The sequence below is a fragment of the Tiliqua scincoides genome, chromosome 4 (genome assembly GCF_035046505.1).
Source record: "Tiliqua scincoides isolate rTilSci1 chromosome 4, rTilSci1.hap2, whole genome shotgun sequence".
NCBI classification, from domain to species: domain Eukaryota; kingdom Metazoa; phylum Chordata; class Lepidosauria; order Squamata; family Scincidae; genus Tiliqua; species Tiliqua scincoides.
Window position 1 is genome coordinate 130,162,089 of NC_089824.1, and position 17,317 is coordinate 130,179,405.

Consider the following 17,317-nt stretch of genomic DNA (forward strand, 5'->3'; position numbering starts at 1 on the left):
AATATTCTCACTCAGCAGCATTCTTCTTCTTTTCTGTTCCCCTCTTCCTTTTCAAAACCAGGGAGGAGGAGGAGGAGTAAGTGTGGAGGCAAGTTGGCAGACACAGATGGGCACCCTCCCACCAATATATTGCCTGAGGTAAATTGCTTCGGTTAGCCTCAAGGATGTGCTAGCCCTGCAAACAACACTAAGGGTACAATCCTATCTGCGCTGGAACAGGCAAACCAAGAGGCTTGTGCTGTACCCTGCGCAGGATAGGGTCCCAAAGTGGCTCAGCCACAGGCAAGGGGAAACTTTTCCCCTTTCCCCTGGGTAATGGCTGCTGGCCACAATGGGTCTCCTTGGACTTGCACCACCTCCTGAGGTGGCACAAGTCCGAGGAGAGCGGAGCAGCTTGAAGCCGCTGCAAGTTCCCTGGGAACGGATCCCAGCCCCACTCCTGTTCCCCACCCACCCCCCACCCGCCCTCCCCCCACCCTGGAACCCAGAGAATGCAGAGAATGGGAAAGAGGTGGTTTTGTATACGCATTGACTTGTGCATGCCAAAGTGCTAAAATGAATGGAGAAGCGTAGCTGTGTGCAGGAGGTTCATTTCAATATCAGAGCTTGCCGATGATTCTGTATAAGTGCATCTTTGGGAAACATTATTCGTTGATTTGAATGAATGGCTTTGAGCAGTGTGAATTAAGTTGGCTATAGTTCTGTGGTGAAGAGACTAACAGTCGAACCTGCCCTGGAGCATCCAGAGCAGGGTTGGGGCCAGTTGCAGCTCAGCCTGGGCAAGGGGAATTCTTCTCCTTCCCCCTGGTAACACCACAGCAGCCCCAATGGGGCTACTCGGATCTTCACCATCTCAAGAGGTGGTGCAAATCTGAGCAGCCCAGAGCTGCTTTGGGCTGCCCAGGACTGGGGATAGGATCTGGCATAAGTGCTGGATCCTGGACCCACCCCCCACTCACCAGCCACTTGCCCACGGGTCTGCCCACCAATCACCCTCCACTCACCCATAACACCTCCTTCCTGCCCTCTGTCTGCCCCCCCAGACCCCCACACCAACCTGACTCAGCTGACACTGGCTTACCTCTTTCGCCAGTCGAGTGGGGCTCACGTCACCTTCCTCTTCCAGAGCTGGCATGAAAGTGCTTTATGGCAGATCAAGACTGGGCTGCCTGGCTGAAATCCTATTCACACTTTCCTGAGAGTAAGCACCATTGAAGACAATGGGACTTATTTCTGAGTAGACAAACATGGGATTGTACCCTAAGCTACGAATGAGGGAATATCCTGGTGGAGTCTTTTTTTTCTGCGACATGCTCACTTGGTGACTGTAAGAAAACAACTGTTTCTCAGTCTCTGCTCCCACTGCAGTGTAGGGATAATGAGAATGATCTGCCTTGATGGGTTGTTGTACAGACTACAACAAAGTGATATATGTGAAGTATTCTCAAATGCTTTATAAATGTTGAGTGTTACTGGTAGGGAGTAAGGTCATAGCACTCATGAATGCCTTAATTTTGTTCTCCCTTTGTCTTGGTGGTATCTTTTTATTTGAAGTGGTTTTTTTAGTGTCTACCCTACATCTTTAAGATGTCTTTGACCTGTTTAATGAGAAAATAAGCATGAGAGAGTGTTGCTTGCAGGTGTAACAGTCCATTCTATGAACAGAAATCATTAACTTTGGTTACAAATAAATGAAATGTCACATTCTTGACAGACGTGTCCTTCCGTAGAGCACCTGTCAGCATATTGAGTCTGGTTGCAATCAGTAATGTCTCCATCTTCTGTTCTGTCCTCACATTCCTCATCACTACTACACCAGCAAAAACAGAAAAAGAAGAAGGGGGGTGGATGACCAAAAGTGCCCAATCCTCATTATGCATGGCCTAGATTAGTTTGAGGGAGATTGTAAGCCAAGAAGAGAAATTGAATGGCTTCAGATCATTTCATGAAGTCTCTTTGCTCATGGATCACTCGCAGGCAGCTGAAGAAGGCAGCATCATGCCTGCTTTGGATGCAATGGCCTGCTTCCATAGGTGCAAAAAAAGACATTTGGCTACCAGTAAAGTTCTGATAATTCAGCTTCTTTTGTGATTTTCAGAGCCAGATTGGCTAGAAGGTATTCAGTGGTTTTAAGATGAAGAAACATCACAAGCTTGAAATAGCATTTGTATGTATGTAGCATCTCCTACAATGGTGTCATGATCCTGCGTCCACTCAGTTTATGAATAAGGCTGCATCTGGTGGCCAGCACAGAGCCTAACTCCCAATTAGGTACAAAGATGTCTGAAATATCATGATGATGGTGGGCTTTTGCCATTTAGAATATCCTCTGACATGTAATGGCTAATGGGGAATAATTTTCTAGGAAGCATCTTGACTCTCAGGGATGTATCATTTCCCCTACCTCTATGAGTCCCCTACCCCTGGATTTTAGGCTTGGTTCACACCTGCTTAAAGCTATGCTAACGATTCATGGAAATCGTGTTTTATAGTGAAGAGTGCCATTTTGGAAGAGCACCCTTTCAGCCCAAGTGGGTGAACAACCCCCTACTTCAACAACCTTTATTGGCATCACACATATTAAATATACAATCACAAATATAAACCCACAAATAAAGGTACACAAAAACAGAACCATAAGGAAATTGCTCGCTCAAATACACCAGTCAGGGCTGCCTTAAACTGTTAGAAATAAAAACTTTTGCAAGAAACTCGGCAACAAGAATCGTAGTTTCTTGCGAAAAGTCATATAAAAGAAACACTGCGAGAAGGTTAGGGGGCCAGAATAACTGGAAAGAACAGGGCCCAGAATAGAGCAGCGAAGCTTGCTAAATACAGGACAAACGCAAAGCAAATGAGTGACAGAATCAGGCTCTATACCACAACGATTACAACACCTTTGGTCAAAAGGTACCCGAGTATATCGGCCGTTCAGCACTGCAGAGGGGAAAATATTTAGCCGGGCTAGCATAAAAGCCCTCCTCTCAAGGGGATTCGTAAGGAACTGAAAATAAGAATAGCCATTGGCAAAAGAGGGGAAAATTCCATAGTAGATGGGGGAGCATACCCGGTTCAAGTTAGAGGATAGCCATAGATGTTCAGTCTCCCAAAGTCTTTCGTAAATGAAGGATAGCGCCTGATTAAAATTACAATTGAAAAGATAGTCTAAAGGAATGCCTATAGAGGCTAATTTAGATATACAATGCTCGGACCAGGATGATTGAAAAGGGTCTTTAAGAAAATGAACAAGGAGAGAATCAGGGTCAGTCTTGAAGAAAAGAGGTAACCAGAATTTAAAAGTAGATTTCCAAGCCATTGTTGAAGGAAGATGTGCACCCAACTCAAGGGACAAAGTAGACAGTTTAATGTAGTTAGGGACGAGCAACCCACTTTCTTAGGGTGGAGAAAATAATCACCTTTCACTGTGAAATAAAATTCTCTCTCTGTTTCTTTGCAAGGTTCTTGCCAAGAAAGTCAGAGGGAATCACACTGGGTAGCATGTGTAGAATCACCTCCTTTTTAAAGTGGCTTTTGCCACACATAATGAGTTGCATGTGTGAATGGGTCATCAGAGGTTAGCACCGTAGAGCTCTCACTTCAATTTCTGTTCACTTGAAACAGAATTGAATCCTTTTCAAGGGATTCAGTTCACACATCCAGCTCCAGGACGAAACTCAGAGCACAGCAAGTGGCAACTTCAAATACATGGCTAGTTTTCTTTAGGGAGTATCATGAAAATGCTAATAGCTCAACCTGTTAATTTGTTACATGTGCTAAAGCAGAAAGCTCAGGCAGAAAACATTTTCTCCATTAAATCAACTTCCCCTCTATAACCAGGTAACAAATTCCTGCATTCAGCCTCTGCACCGACTCTGACAGGGAGTCTTGCTGAGCTTGGCCGATGCAAGGTTCTGGGGTGGGCAGGGAGGAAGTGGGAGGGAGGAGTTCCGGGGTGGGAGAGGGCAGGTGGAGGGCAGGACCGGGAGTGGGCGGGTGGGGAGTGGGAGACAGGGCTGGGATCAAGCAGTTATGCCGGATCCCAAACCCATTCCCTGAGCAGCGCAGAGCGACTGCAAGCCGCTCCGCTCTCCTCAGACTTATGCCACCTCCTGAAGTGGTGCAAGTCTGAGGAGACCCATTGGGGCTGCGGTGGCTTACCTGGGGGTAAGGGGAAGAGTTTTCCTTTACCTCTGGCTGAGCCACTTTCAGCCCCAATTTTGTGCTGGATGCAGCACAGGCCTCCTGGCCTGCATTTTCCAGCACAAGACAGGATTGCGCTGAAAGGTGTGTAACAGCAGAGGAAAGGGAGACAGACGGGGTTAGGTTATCGATACACAAAAGTGTTGCTGATCCAGCCTTTGGTCTGCTTCCTTCCCCACCCTTTGCTCTGCCCAGGAACACCCTCATTCGTCTTCCTCCCTGCCATGTTCTGCCTCTGCTGCCATTCAACTTACCTTTGCCGGTCTGGTGGCAGTCCTTCTGTGCTGCTGCTGGTTGTAACACCATACACAAAATGGTTGCCAGTGGTGTGCTGCATTTGCCACTGAAAGTCATTTTACAACAGCGGAACTTTGTTCTACTATCATAAACCCTTCACATGCATGAATCAAACATGTATAGGACATGTCTTACAACACAAGCCAACCACTGCTGGGCTTTCTGAGCTCTAATTCACACAAATAGCAAGTAAGGTGTTAAACTCCTCTTGGACTGTGTCATTTCAAATTGCAGTTGGGAGGACTGCATAGTTGAATGCTTCCCCATTGGAAAAAAAGTTGACTGCACCGTACTATACATAAGATGCAGCATATCAGGAAAGACTATGTGAGAATTCTCCCTAACATCTAGTTTTCCATTTGCAAGCAGAATTGGGGGGGGGGGGGGCGAGAGGAAAAGTTATGACAAGAGGCACTCAGTCCTGGGATTCCCACATGCAAACTGAAATGGTGACATTCAGAAATGGTTTTATCCACTCATCAGCTGTTTGCATGAAATAGAGTTAAATTTAAGTGGGAGAACAAATCATCTCCTTTCCCTGTGAATTTATGCATTTGCATCTGGCCAATTTTTACTGATATATTGTTGTTCAGTAACAAATCTGCTCCTCTAAGCACGCTGAGGCAATGGTTCATGATGCCCCCCTCCACACCAAGCCACCCCTCGTACTTACCTAGCGCCACGTAGCATCATGCAACTTTGCAAATCAGTCGAAAGACCTTGTGAGAGTTCCCATACAGTCTTGAACATTACTTCTGGGAAACCGGAAGTATATTGAAGACCGTGTTGGAAGCCTCACAATATAATAATAATAATATACAGTATTTATATACCGCCTTTCTTGGTCTTTATTCAAGACTTTATTCAAGGCGGTTTACACAGGCAGGCTTATTAAATCCACGCAGGGATTTTTACAAATTGAAAGAAGGTTCTCTCTTTCAAGAACCACCACATTCAAGCTGTTACACTCCGATCTGGTTTAACATTCTGGCCTCCATCCTCCCACGCTCCGAGCAGATGGAACAGCTCAGCTGCAGCTTGCCAGCTGCTTCAAGGTCGCACGGTGCCGGTGGCCTCGAACTGGCGACCTTGTGGATGTTAATCTTCAGGCAAATGGAGGCTCTACCCTCTAGACCAGACCTCCTGCCCAAGGAGGGTTTCAAACCGGTCTGCAACACCGTGCGAACATGGTGCTTGGGGCATTTGCCCTCCTGCCCCTCTCCAGGCCCGCCACTGTTGTTGTTATTTGTTTTTGTTGGTTAAATAATTGTCTTTTTATTTTTTTGTTTAATGCTCCTTTGGAGGTCTTTTATTTAATTAAAAAAATGCTTGGCAATCTTCAGTCTCAAAAGACTATGGTATAAGCCTACAGCACCAGGTATTCCCAGGCGGTCTCCCATCCAAATACTAACCAGGCCTGATGCTGCTTAGCTTCTGAGATCAGACAAGATCACGCATGTGCAGGGTAACACACTTTCCACTTTAAAATGGCCTGAAAAACATAAAGGATAAATAATTTATTAAAGGATTAAGAGTGGTCCATTTTGAACAGATTTCAAATCCTCCAGATTGAAGCTAACTTCACCTGTCAACGATGAAGCCTGGCAAGTATATCTTTGACCTGCCATTTCAGTCCTGTAAAAGAGCCATAAATGATTGACCTAATCTTTTAAAACAGACTGAAAAGATAGATGGAAGGAGATTGTAAAGGAGATAAATGTGCCATGGTAAAACGTTCATTTTTTATATCACCAATATGCCCACACACTGAAAGATATATTCATGTTTGGGGTGATTTGGAGCAGGAAATAATTAATCTTAACCAAAGACTTTTACTAACAGCCCAATCCTATCCCCCACCAGCCCATAGCATGCAACACTGCTGCCAGAAAGGACACTGCATGCTATTGGGGGGGGGGAATCAGACAGCTCTGGAGAGGTAAGCCAGCCACCTGGCTTCTAATGGGTCTCCGTGAATCCAGGCCGACTATTTTGCTGGCGTAATGTTCGAGGAGTCTCAGCATTTCATGGTGAGGGAGGCTAGGATCTTTGCATGCATTGCCACCACCAAGACCCGCACCCTGCTCAGCCCCCTCTGTGCCCCAGTGCCAACTTATCTGCTTTGGTGGGGCATCTGGGAGCTGCTGGCACAAGTGTGGGGCATGGGGCTTCTGGTTGTATGTGCCAGCAGCCCCGAAACCCACAACAGTGGCATGGATTTTGTGTAAGCATCTTGGGCTTTATGGTGGCAGACCCCAAGATCTGTCACCATATGGCCCCCATAGGATCAGGGTATAAGAAATATACCGATATATGTAATGTGTAGGACTTTGGGCTGACTGAACTATGTTTGGCCAACGAAACTTTCACTTTGCGTATTGTCAAGGCCTCCATATACAGTGGTGCCTCGCAAGACGAAATTAATTCGTTCCGTGAGTCGTTTTGTTTTGCGAAATTTTCATCTTGCAAAGTGCGATTTAAAACAAACCAAAAAAAAAAAAAAGGAAAAATATTTGTCTTGCGAAGCACGGCCATAGAAAAATTCGCCTTGCGAGTCACCAAAAAAAATCGCAAAACGCTTTCGTCTTGCAAGTTTTTCGTTGCGCGAGGCATTCGTCTTGCAAGGCACCACTGTATATGCTTTTTGAGAATGAATAAAAGCCATCTGTCATTGCCATGCTTTTTTTTTCTCATTATCACAGACACACAGGAAAACCAAAATAGTGTAAAAAAATTCACCCAAGTATGACATCAACTTTAAGCTTCATTGATTAATCCATGGATTAAACTAGTTAGCAGCCCAGTCCTAATTCCCTGCATGGTGATGCAGCATTGCCAGAGTGGCTACCACTGTATGCCACAGAGGCCTCCTCAGGGTAAGGAAACATAAGTCCCACCAGCAGCCATGGGTGAATTCAGACCTGCACCATCTCATTAGCTGTTGCAAGTCCATGTTGAGCTGTGCAGGTGAACTGGGCCTCAAAATTCAGGTGGTTAGGATTCAGCAGGCACTGCTGCTGCCGAAACCACCCTCTTCCTGGGCCAAGTCCACCCTCATCCCCACCCCATTGACTTGTCATTCTGCCCATCCCCACTCCCTGCAGGTTGACCTGTTCTGGCGGGTGGCCAGCGATCCAGTGGCACATGTGGGAATGCTCTGGTCTTATTGCGGGCACTCTGGCAGCATGCTACTCTGGGTGCTACTTTGCAGCAGTTTTGCAACAGTCAGCAGTTGCTGTATTGGACTGTAAAGCACTGAGAATGGCTGCTGCAGCATCCTAAACATGCTGAGCAGCCACTGGCAGCACAGAATCAAGGAGTCCCATGTCAGGCCATGCTACCCAACACGGGGCTCCAGATTCGGCAGAGCTGAGTTCCGCTGGTCCTGCCCCCTCCTGTCCTGCTCCTTTTCCCCACCACGCCTTCCGCTCACCCTCCACCTGCCCGGGAATGACTTCTCCCTGCTTCACCCCACACCCCCACTCACCTCTCCACCTTTTGGCGGTCCGGGTGAGCCACTGGGCAACAGACCGCAGGCCCAGTGCCGAAGCTGACCCAGCGCAGGCTCATGCTGGACTAGCTCTGGCACTGGGTCCATGGTAAGGCTCACAAACCTGCCTTATGGCGCACTTGCGATGGTGCACGCCAGCAGTGAACTGGCACACAAGGTTCAGGATGAGGTCCTCAACTGATACTTCAGTTTAAAAGGAGCCACCTTGTTACTAAACCTTAGTCCCAAGTGTGCATTGCAATACCTTAGGGCATTAAGGTACACTCACAGGGGAGCCACAGGTTGTCCCTGGTTGACCCTCCTACCTGTTCTCCCAGGCTCCACCATCTTGGATCTTGTGATGTCTCGTTAGATTGAAAATGGCAGCACCCAGTGGAGTCAGGAAGAATTTGCAGAGATGCCATGACCCCAGTAGGTTTGGGAACTTTTGGGAATGAACATATTGTCTTACCAATAATATAATGCTGAATTAATGCAAAAGCATATTGAATACACATTGAACCAAATGCATCAGGTGCCTGCATCAGGATCTCATCCAATGTTGGATCAAATATCTTAGTTTTTAGATAGAAAGTAAATATTTTGGTTGAATTGACCTGAGACTTTGCAAATATTCAGTTTTTTCTACCTTGTTGGTGCCGTTTTTCCCTGGCAGATACTGCTTCCTGGTTTAGCCATAGTGGTGGTCTCACTCCGGCAAGGATTGTGTCATGAACAGGGTTAACACTGTGACTCTACCTAACTATTCCTGGCATCACTGACGGGATCGTGAAGGCAAATTGGGGCAATATGCTTGAGTAAAATCAAAATTGCTGCAAGTTTTGATAAACATGGTCAAAGAGGAGTCATTTTTTGGCAGAAGCAAAAATGTCCATTAAAAATGGTGAACGGTTTCTCCCTTTTTTCATCAGAGAGGAGAGGGGATGTGTGAGAGGAAATTTGAGTTTAAGCTGTTAGGGAATCTTCATGCGTCATGCTCTTACTGAGGCCTTTCTCCAAAAGAAATTCAATGGAATCGTTCTCTGCTCTGTAGGGCTCTGATAGATTTGGTTTCTGCCTGTGTGAAATGTAGTCATTTATGCAAATACCCTATAGAGTGGTTGATAAACTGTGCTTCAAACCAAGCTAAATCATTTTGCTATGCAAATAAAATCAATTTTGCAGCACTTACACAAATTACAGCAATGAATTTTTGTTTTGCTGGCGTAATTCTGAAAGCTGACGATGGGATAGGATTCTCCTAATTCTTTGATGTACTGTTTACATGCAAATAAGCAGGTTAAGAAGCCAGAACTTAAATTCAAAGCCTGTTGTTGTTTTTTTCCTATTTCTTCCTGCAATTTTCCTCAGTGTTACTCTTTTCTTAGTGCACTGACAAACAACTTGATTTGTCCTTACCTTCACTCACTCACTCACTCACTCACTCACTCAATCTTTCTCTCTTTCTTTCTTTGACTTCGATATCAAATTTAATCCAATAAGATTAAATTGAATTTTTAGTGTATTTGTGCACTGGATACCTGATAAGTACATACTTTCCAACTGTATCTACTTAAGAGGAACGGAATCTATTTTCTTATGTATATGTACTATTTGTTGGGCACTGGATGGGCAGCACAATTCTAACTAGGATTAGACTCATTTACTGACCCAGTTTCACAAGCACACTGGGGTTGCACATAAATGGGTACGCCCAGTACAACAGCAGCAGTGTAGGTCTGTTGGCCAACTCGTGCTACCTGTGGCACAGATATTTGGTTGTATCATGTGCATCCTGTGATGAACACAGGCTCTTGGTCAATTCCTAACTTGAACAATCCCTGATGCCATGCCTGCTGTTTAGCATATGATGACAGAAGGCAGGCCCCAATTTTTATTTGCCTAGGGCAACAAAAAAAATGTTTGAAAGCCTAGTGGCCTACCCTTAACTGCTCCGGAGATCTAACAAAGGGGTTCACTTCACAGTATAATTGTCCCTGTGTGGTTCCTGGGCCTAAAGAGCATATCCACATGAAACTGAAGCTTTCTGTCCCTCTGAACTCAGAGACAATCCCGTGGGGCTTGATGTTCTGCCTCTCTCTTGTCTTTTTGTGCTTGTCCCCTAAATGCATTTATATGCAGCAACATGTATGCCAAAACACAAAGAAATTTTTGTGTTTCTGAACATGTTTGACTATTTAAAAAAATCTCCTCCAGAAAATTTGAAGTGGATATCACTGAGGGGGAAAATAAATACTAATCCTCGAGATGTCATGTTTAGAGTCAAGCCTTCAAACGGAATGTGATTTAATCAGAAACTGAAGAAAGCCATTAAACATGAAACATTTATTCTTCCTGACACTTGCAAGGAAAAGAAGAAAAATAAATTTAAATGTTTTCCCTTGGTTTACTTAGGCTGTAATGTGCTTCAACCAATGAAGGCTGGCAGCTTTGAAGCAAACTTCAAGTCAAACTCTATATTTGCCAAGGAATGTCCTATTCAGTGCCTTTTGCTGATTTAAATTTCAAATGGCGTCTTTATTATGTATTTTTTTTTTTTAAAGGGCAGAGGTGGTCATATTTTCAGCAGTAGGAAAATTTATCAGGCAAATACCTCAGTCAGAGTCTCAGAATTGTATTGATTCTTGTCAGAATTTAGATACCTGTTTTAGAAGTGCATTTTATTCATTGCTAATATGATCAAAGAGGTGGGCTTTCTGTGTGCTTCTGAGAGCCAGTATAATGCGCTGGTTGTTGATTTTGCACTGAGGAAACCTGCAAAGCTCCTAGCATGGGTCAATTGCAAACCACCTCCTAGAGTTGTTGTGAGGGGGAAAAAGAAATAAGTTAACAGTTGTATATATGCCTTGCTGAGCTTCTTTCGGAAAGGGCGAGATGCAAATGTAGTTAATATTGATTATGCTCAGCATGTGACTGATGGTCATATCTGAACTAGGTAAAGAATTCCCCCCCCCCCATATGATTGACTGAGGACCCAGAGCTTCTAGTTTTTCACTTTCCTTTATTATGTGGCCTGCTTCATTTATTTCAGTCAAATGAAGCTATTTGCTCTGCAAACAACATCAGCATAGAACTGAAGGGAATTGTCGCTGAACCTGGTTCCACAGGCAAACAGTCTTTTCACAATTCATTCAGTGAGCACATTAAAAAACAACGACAGCAACTAATCGTGCATGCTGAACAGTAAGATGAGCAAAAGGCAGAATAAATTACTTATGGGCCAAGCTTTCCCATCTCAATTTGAAAGTAGCTGGATCTTTCCAATCCTTTTTGGAGAAAAGTTTGGTCTTTTTTCTAGGAGTTCTGGAAAGCTGGGAAAGATCTAGGCTGGAGGATCTCCTGCCATCAACCTCATCTCCCAGTGTCCTTTTTCTCCCTTCTTACACTGTCCAATGAGTGTAAGGAGAAATTTAAGAAAAACCAGAACTACACTTCCTAGAGTTTTCATTAGCAATAAAGTTTCAAAACATGCTCATAAGTCTTTATAACAGAGTGGAGAACAACTTAGAAATGGCCTTTTGCTTTTATCAGCCTCCTTGGCAGCCTTTTTTCCTCAAAAAAAAAAAAAAAAAGGAAAGATCCAGCTCATTTGGTGGAGGAAGGGGTGAAACTGACCCTTTAGCAGTGAGTGGGCTTGCCTTATAGTCACATAAAACTACACACACACACACACACACACACACACACACACACACACACACACACACACTCTTCCACGCATCCAAGCTGAATAAGAGTAAAGGCAGACATAGCATGGTTTGGAGACCCCATTGCAAATGACCAAGGCAGGTATAGATGATCAAAATCAGGAGATCTAATTTAATGTTCCTCCCATATCCTGCTTCCACTACAATCAATAGGATTTATTACTGTACTCAGGCATGCAGCACTTAAGAAATTTGCATTATCTGAATACGTAGATTTCATTCACTTCAGATAAATACCTTCATCTTAACATGTTTTCAGGCAGATGGATGGTCCATGGTGCAGCTCCAGCCTGGCTGGACATTACTTTCATAGCGTCAGCAGCCCTGTGCCCCGGTGCCGAAAGCACTGGCTATAGTTATGAAGATACTGCAAGGCTGCGCCCAGGCCCAGCTCTGCAGGCTGTTGACTTTGGCTGCTGCTGTTCCCCTCTCCAGTTTAATAAGACCGCTCCCACACATGCACTGTACTCTTGAAAATCTTCTCCCCAGGATGTTGGTGTCCAGATACATGCTGTACACATGAGAGCTGGGGCTTTGGGAGTGCATCAGCATGGTTTTAGAATCTGGCAATATGCTCTCACTGCCCTCCATGGGGTAGAAGAACTCCCAATCCTTAATAGGGCTTATGTTAACGACAAAGTCGACTACTTTGTATGTGGGTGCACAAGTGTTCTTTAATGTTAACCTCTTACTCTCATATTCTCAGGGCCAAACTACATTAAGCCAATTATTAACTCTCCCCCACCCATGGTCCTTATTTGCCACAAAAGGAATGCTTCCATTCACACCAGTGAGAGCTTTCCTTCTGGCACAAACAGCGGCCATGTTGTGGGGGGATGACCCATCCAGTTCAGAACAATGACAGGGACAAAGGATTAAAGTCCCCTTTCTCCAATTGTGCAATCCCAATCTAGATCCCGCACCTTCAGCCCTGATAACTTGTACCTTGGACTTTGGCCCTCATAGAATCATAGAAAACAAGAGCTGGAAGGGATCTTGGAGATCATCTAGTCATCCCCCCTCCTCAGCACAGGCAGCTGCAGAATCCCAAAAAATTGGCCTCCAGCCTCTGATTTGCTAGTTCATAGCATCATTTGTTATGAACTACATCTCCAGATCACCCAACTCAGCAGACTTTTCTTTGGCATCTTCTCGGTTTTAGGGTCACCTTTGACGCTTTCATACTATTATGTTGTTGTTATAGCCCTAAAACCCTCTTTTATTCCTGAGTAGGATATACTGGTAGGTGGTGAAGTTTTGGAGCAGTTCTCCACAGTGGCTAATGCTGTATGGAGTGGGTAGAGGCCACTGGATTACAGTCCCCATTATACGTAATAATATGCCTGTACACAGCACCCTCAGCTCATGTGCATTATGAGCTGGGAGAAAACTCTCAGGAAACAGATAGTTTGGCCCTAAGAACTCTCCCAGAAAGGAGAATTGAGAGTTTACCCATCCCTTGAATAATGCATGGCTTCAAAACCATGTTGAAACTTGACAACTGGTCAGTGAACAAAAACTACACTTTTTTTCTTTTCTTTTTGAAAAGTCAATTCCATTTGAAATTATATTCATGATAGCGAAACTCACAAAGCAATAACTTTTTCAGGTCAGTTACATGGCCTCTGAGAAGCTAAAGCATCTGGTAACCACAGGCAGCAGCTTGGGAGTATATTGCAATGTAATAGGTGCCAGGAAGAAAGCAGAAAATATCATTTTTATTGTCTCATGAGATTTGTCAAATTGCCTCACTGCCCCTTTCTCTGAATTTCCAACCACATTGCTTTGGGACCTTCTGCTTCAATAAAATAATTGTTTGTAGACAGGTTTAAGATACCCACTACCTCTGTTGCTTCCCCTTGCCTTCTTAGAGTAGTTCACTCTACTTTCATTTTTCAAAGGAATAAAATACATTTTTTTTAACCTTAAGAAAACCTGTGCTCGTTCTACAAGTCAGCATGAAGAAACCTTAATGTCTCGTTAAACCGTTTTACAGCTTCTCTCTTGTACATCATGTCATGGTTTGGCTCACTAATTAATACCGCCTTGGCATAACATCACATGAACTGTAATGCTATCTGAAGGGTCATATTTCAGAGATCCTTTAAACTTTATCCACTTGTCACACAGCAATAAATACATTCATGTATTTATTTTAGAAAAGTTATCTCTCACCTCTCTGTCCCAAAAAGGGACACACAAGGTGGCTCACATCAATTAAAATAATGAATTAAAAACCGGTATAATTAAAAACTGTTGCTTCTTCTCCTTCCCTTTTCCCTGCCAGGTCCTCTCAGGACAAACTTCTGAGAACCTAGAAAGCAGTTACAGCTATAAGCTATACAGCTATATATACAACTCCTGAGCAACACAATTTGTCTCAGCATCAATCCCAACATGTACCTTAGGAAAAAGGCGTCAACCTAGTTTTGTATCCAGGGAATGGCTCCCCATTCTCTATGGGAGATTCATAATCTGAATTCAGTGACTGGGAGTGGTGTTTAAATAGCTTACAAGGGAGGGCTGTAACCAAATGGGGAGGCAACCACTGGAAGCCAGCAGCAGCATGGAAGTTACCATTCCACAACCACTTTGAGATTTAAGGAAGCTGAATGCTGGGTTCAACGCTGTGGTCTGTGGTTTTAGACAATCACTTTCACAAAGTCCAGGCACTGCAATGTTAAGAAGGTACATGGCTCCTGTTTGTCTAAGCCCATCTATGATTTCACAATAAAAGAAGGGTCACAAACCCAACTCTCCAGGTTGCTCTGTTTTAAAAGGCACTTTGTTTATTGAAGAGGATGACAAATGTAGGCAAGAATATATACTACCAATTTAGGACAGCAACTGTTACCTTGCACGTGCCCGATCTCGTCTGATCTCAGAAGCTAAGCAGGGTCAGGCCTGGTTAGTACTTGGATGGGAGACCGCCTGGGAATACCGGGTGCTGTAGGCTTATACCATAGTCTTTCAAGACTGAAGGTTGCCAACCAAATCTGGTTGAACGCAGTGGGAGGACCAGTCTACTCTAGTGTGAGCGGAGTGCCTGTACATGGAGACACCCTCACAGAATTCAATAGAGCTCCCTTTTCTGCCTTGGTGTACGCAAAGTTCGTGCACATCTCTCATATTACCATCCAGAATGCCTTCCAAACCCAGTGTAAATTACAAGTACCGTGTACCAGAGCTGAGAAAAAGGGCTGGATGAGTACGTGAGGAGGTACACAGACCTACTAATCCCTGTGTGCATATGCATGCACTGAGTAAGAATAGCAGTAAAACTTGCTCCCGGAAATGCTCTAGAAGGATTTCCTGCTATAGACAGGGGGCTGGACTAGATGACCTTGTGGTCCCTTCCAACTCTAGGATTCTATGAACACAGGACTACATTGAGTCCTATAGACCTTCCTGCACATGCAAACGCTATACCAGATGGATTGAAAATCCTTTAGAGAGATTTTACATCGTTTCCCATTGTCATGGCTTTCTGCAAAAAGTGCTGGAAATCCTAATCGGGAACAGAGAATTTTACATGAAATACCTTCATTGCAAAATAACAGTTCAAGGATTCCCTGCTGAGAGAGAATATCTGTTAAAGCATTTTAAGTGCCTTATTTTTCTACTCCTTCAGAACCATATCCTCTGACCATCACCTTCTTTCGGAAGTTCTTGAAATTCTCCCTATTGAATCTATCAATTGTAATTTATTACCATCACTGGTCAAACGTAGTTCCAGCAGGACCAGAAATTGACCTGATAGTGATATCTAGTGTGATTCCATCCGTAAACTGACAAAAGCACTGAACATATGAGGAGCTGCCTTTTGCATTGCAGGAGGATTGAACCTGGGACTTTCTACATGCAAAGCAGATGTAAATACACCAGAACTTCTGTTTTTTGTTGTTTGGGGGGGGGGGGACACTCATACAGCAGAGCAAAGCAATTTCCATCCAGATTTCAATGAGAGAGTTAAGGAGTTGTTTGCCAATACTGAGAAAAAGTACATGACAAGCCATTTTGTGTGTGTGTGTATAGGTCCATAATTGATTCTTATTTCCAGCGATGGAAACTCGAGTTAGGTGACTCGAGTCCAAGTTGCAAAAACACATTTTTTGTTGACTTGTTTACACTCAAGTCACCCATGTCAATGATTTTGTGTCTGAGGCCACTGACTCGGCACTTGGTCCCCACACATGCAGACTCGAGTCTGACTGTGTCTGGGTGTGCTTGCTTACCTTTTTTGGTGCTTGAAAGACCTCATGTTGCCATCATTCAGACCGGGCAAGCAGTAGGGAAGTTCCAGCCAGGAGGCAGAGAAGGGTTAAAGTTTTGCTTTTGCATCGAGCTGGAGGCAGGAGTAGGCTCTCTTTTTCCATCTCTGGATGATCATTGGATGAAGGATGGGTAGTCTGATTTTTTTCTTTGGATGAGGTAGGGCAGAAGGAGGAGCCAAAGGGGATTCTTGCCTTACAATTGGTTGGAGAAGCCCAGGAAGGGGGAGAAAGTAGGGAAGCCGAGAAGACGCTTTCCAACCACATGGCTCCTCATGGCTCTGTTGTTACTTGGAAGGAGGAAGCTTCATTGAATGACTGGCGCAGATGGGACTACTGAATAGAGCTGCAAAGGATCAGGTCATACTGGTAAGCCTCCCAGCTGCTGCACTTGACCCTTCTCCCTCTTTCCGCTTCTGTCCCTGCTCTCACACAGTCTATCCCATCCCTTCTCACCTTATTTACAGATGGGATGGGGACAGCAGGGGAACTCCAACACATACACACACAGCCTGGCAACAGCTCTGTTTTTTTCCATGGAGCCATGGCTGGCTTTCTAAGGGTAAAGACTCACGACTCAAGTCTTTCTGAGTTGCCAACACACTCTGGGTGACTCGGAAAGTCCACCCATTAGGATTTGTTTTCAAGTCGAGTCGCTGGGGCGAAGACTTGTGACTTGAATAGAGTCAAGCCGCACTGGACTTGCCCATCCCTGCTTATTGCCATGCATATTGTTTCTGCTGAAGTGCTCTCTACTTGTGAAATATTGTCTCTGGGTAACATCCAGATTCAAGGCTGGGTCTAGACATATCCCAAGCTAGGAACCTTCTCTTTCAAGGGGTATACAACCTTTTCTAGCTTTTCTAAACAATTCATATCTTGGATCACAGGTCTCCTAACCAATAGCACTTGTGTGTTGTGAGGATTTAGTTACAATTTTTTGCCCTCGTCCAGAACATCAGCAACTCCAGGCAGTAATTTCAAAGTTCTACAGCTTCCCTAATAATTGAATTGAGATATACAGCTGGGTGTTATCCACATATTTCAGACTTCTCCCATTGGCTTAATGTAGATAAACAGGCATACCCTGGTATCCATGGGGGTTCGGTTCCTGAAGAACAGAAAACAAACAGGTGCCAACTTGGCTTCATAGCCAGGAAAAGAATGCTCAGCTGCAATCAACCTCTTCATAAATGACCTGGAGACAGGGTCGAACAGTGAGGTGGCTAAGTTTGCAGACGACATCAAACTTTTCTGAGTGGTGAAGACCAGACATGATTGTGAGGAGCTCCAGAAGGATCTCTCAAAACTGGCAGAATGGGCAGCAAAAT

General features: G+C 44.5%; 1 pseudogene; it reads left to right on the forward strand.

The window, feature by feature from the left end:
- The first annotated feature begins 14,554 nt into the window (after nt 1–14,554).
- LOC136650615 (5S ribosomal RNA) lies at nt 14,555–14,671 on the forward strand (annotated as a pseudogene).
- The last annotated feature ends 2,646 nt before the right edge of the window (nt 14,672–17,317 follow it).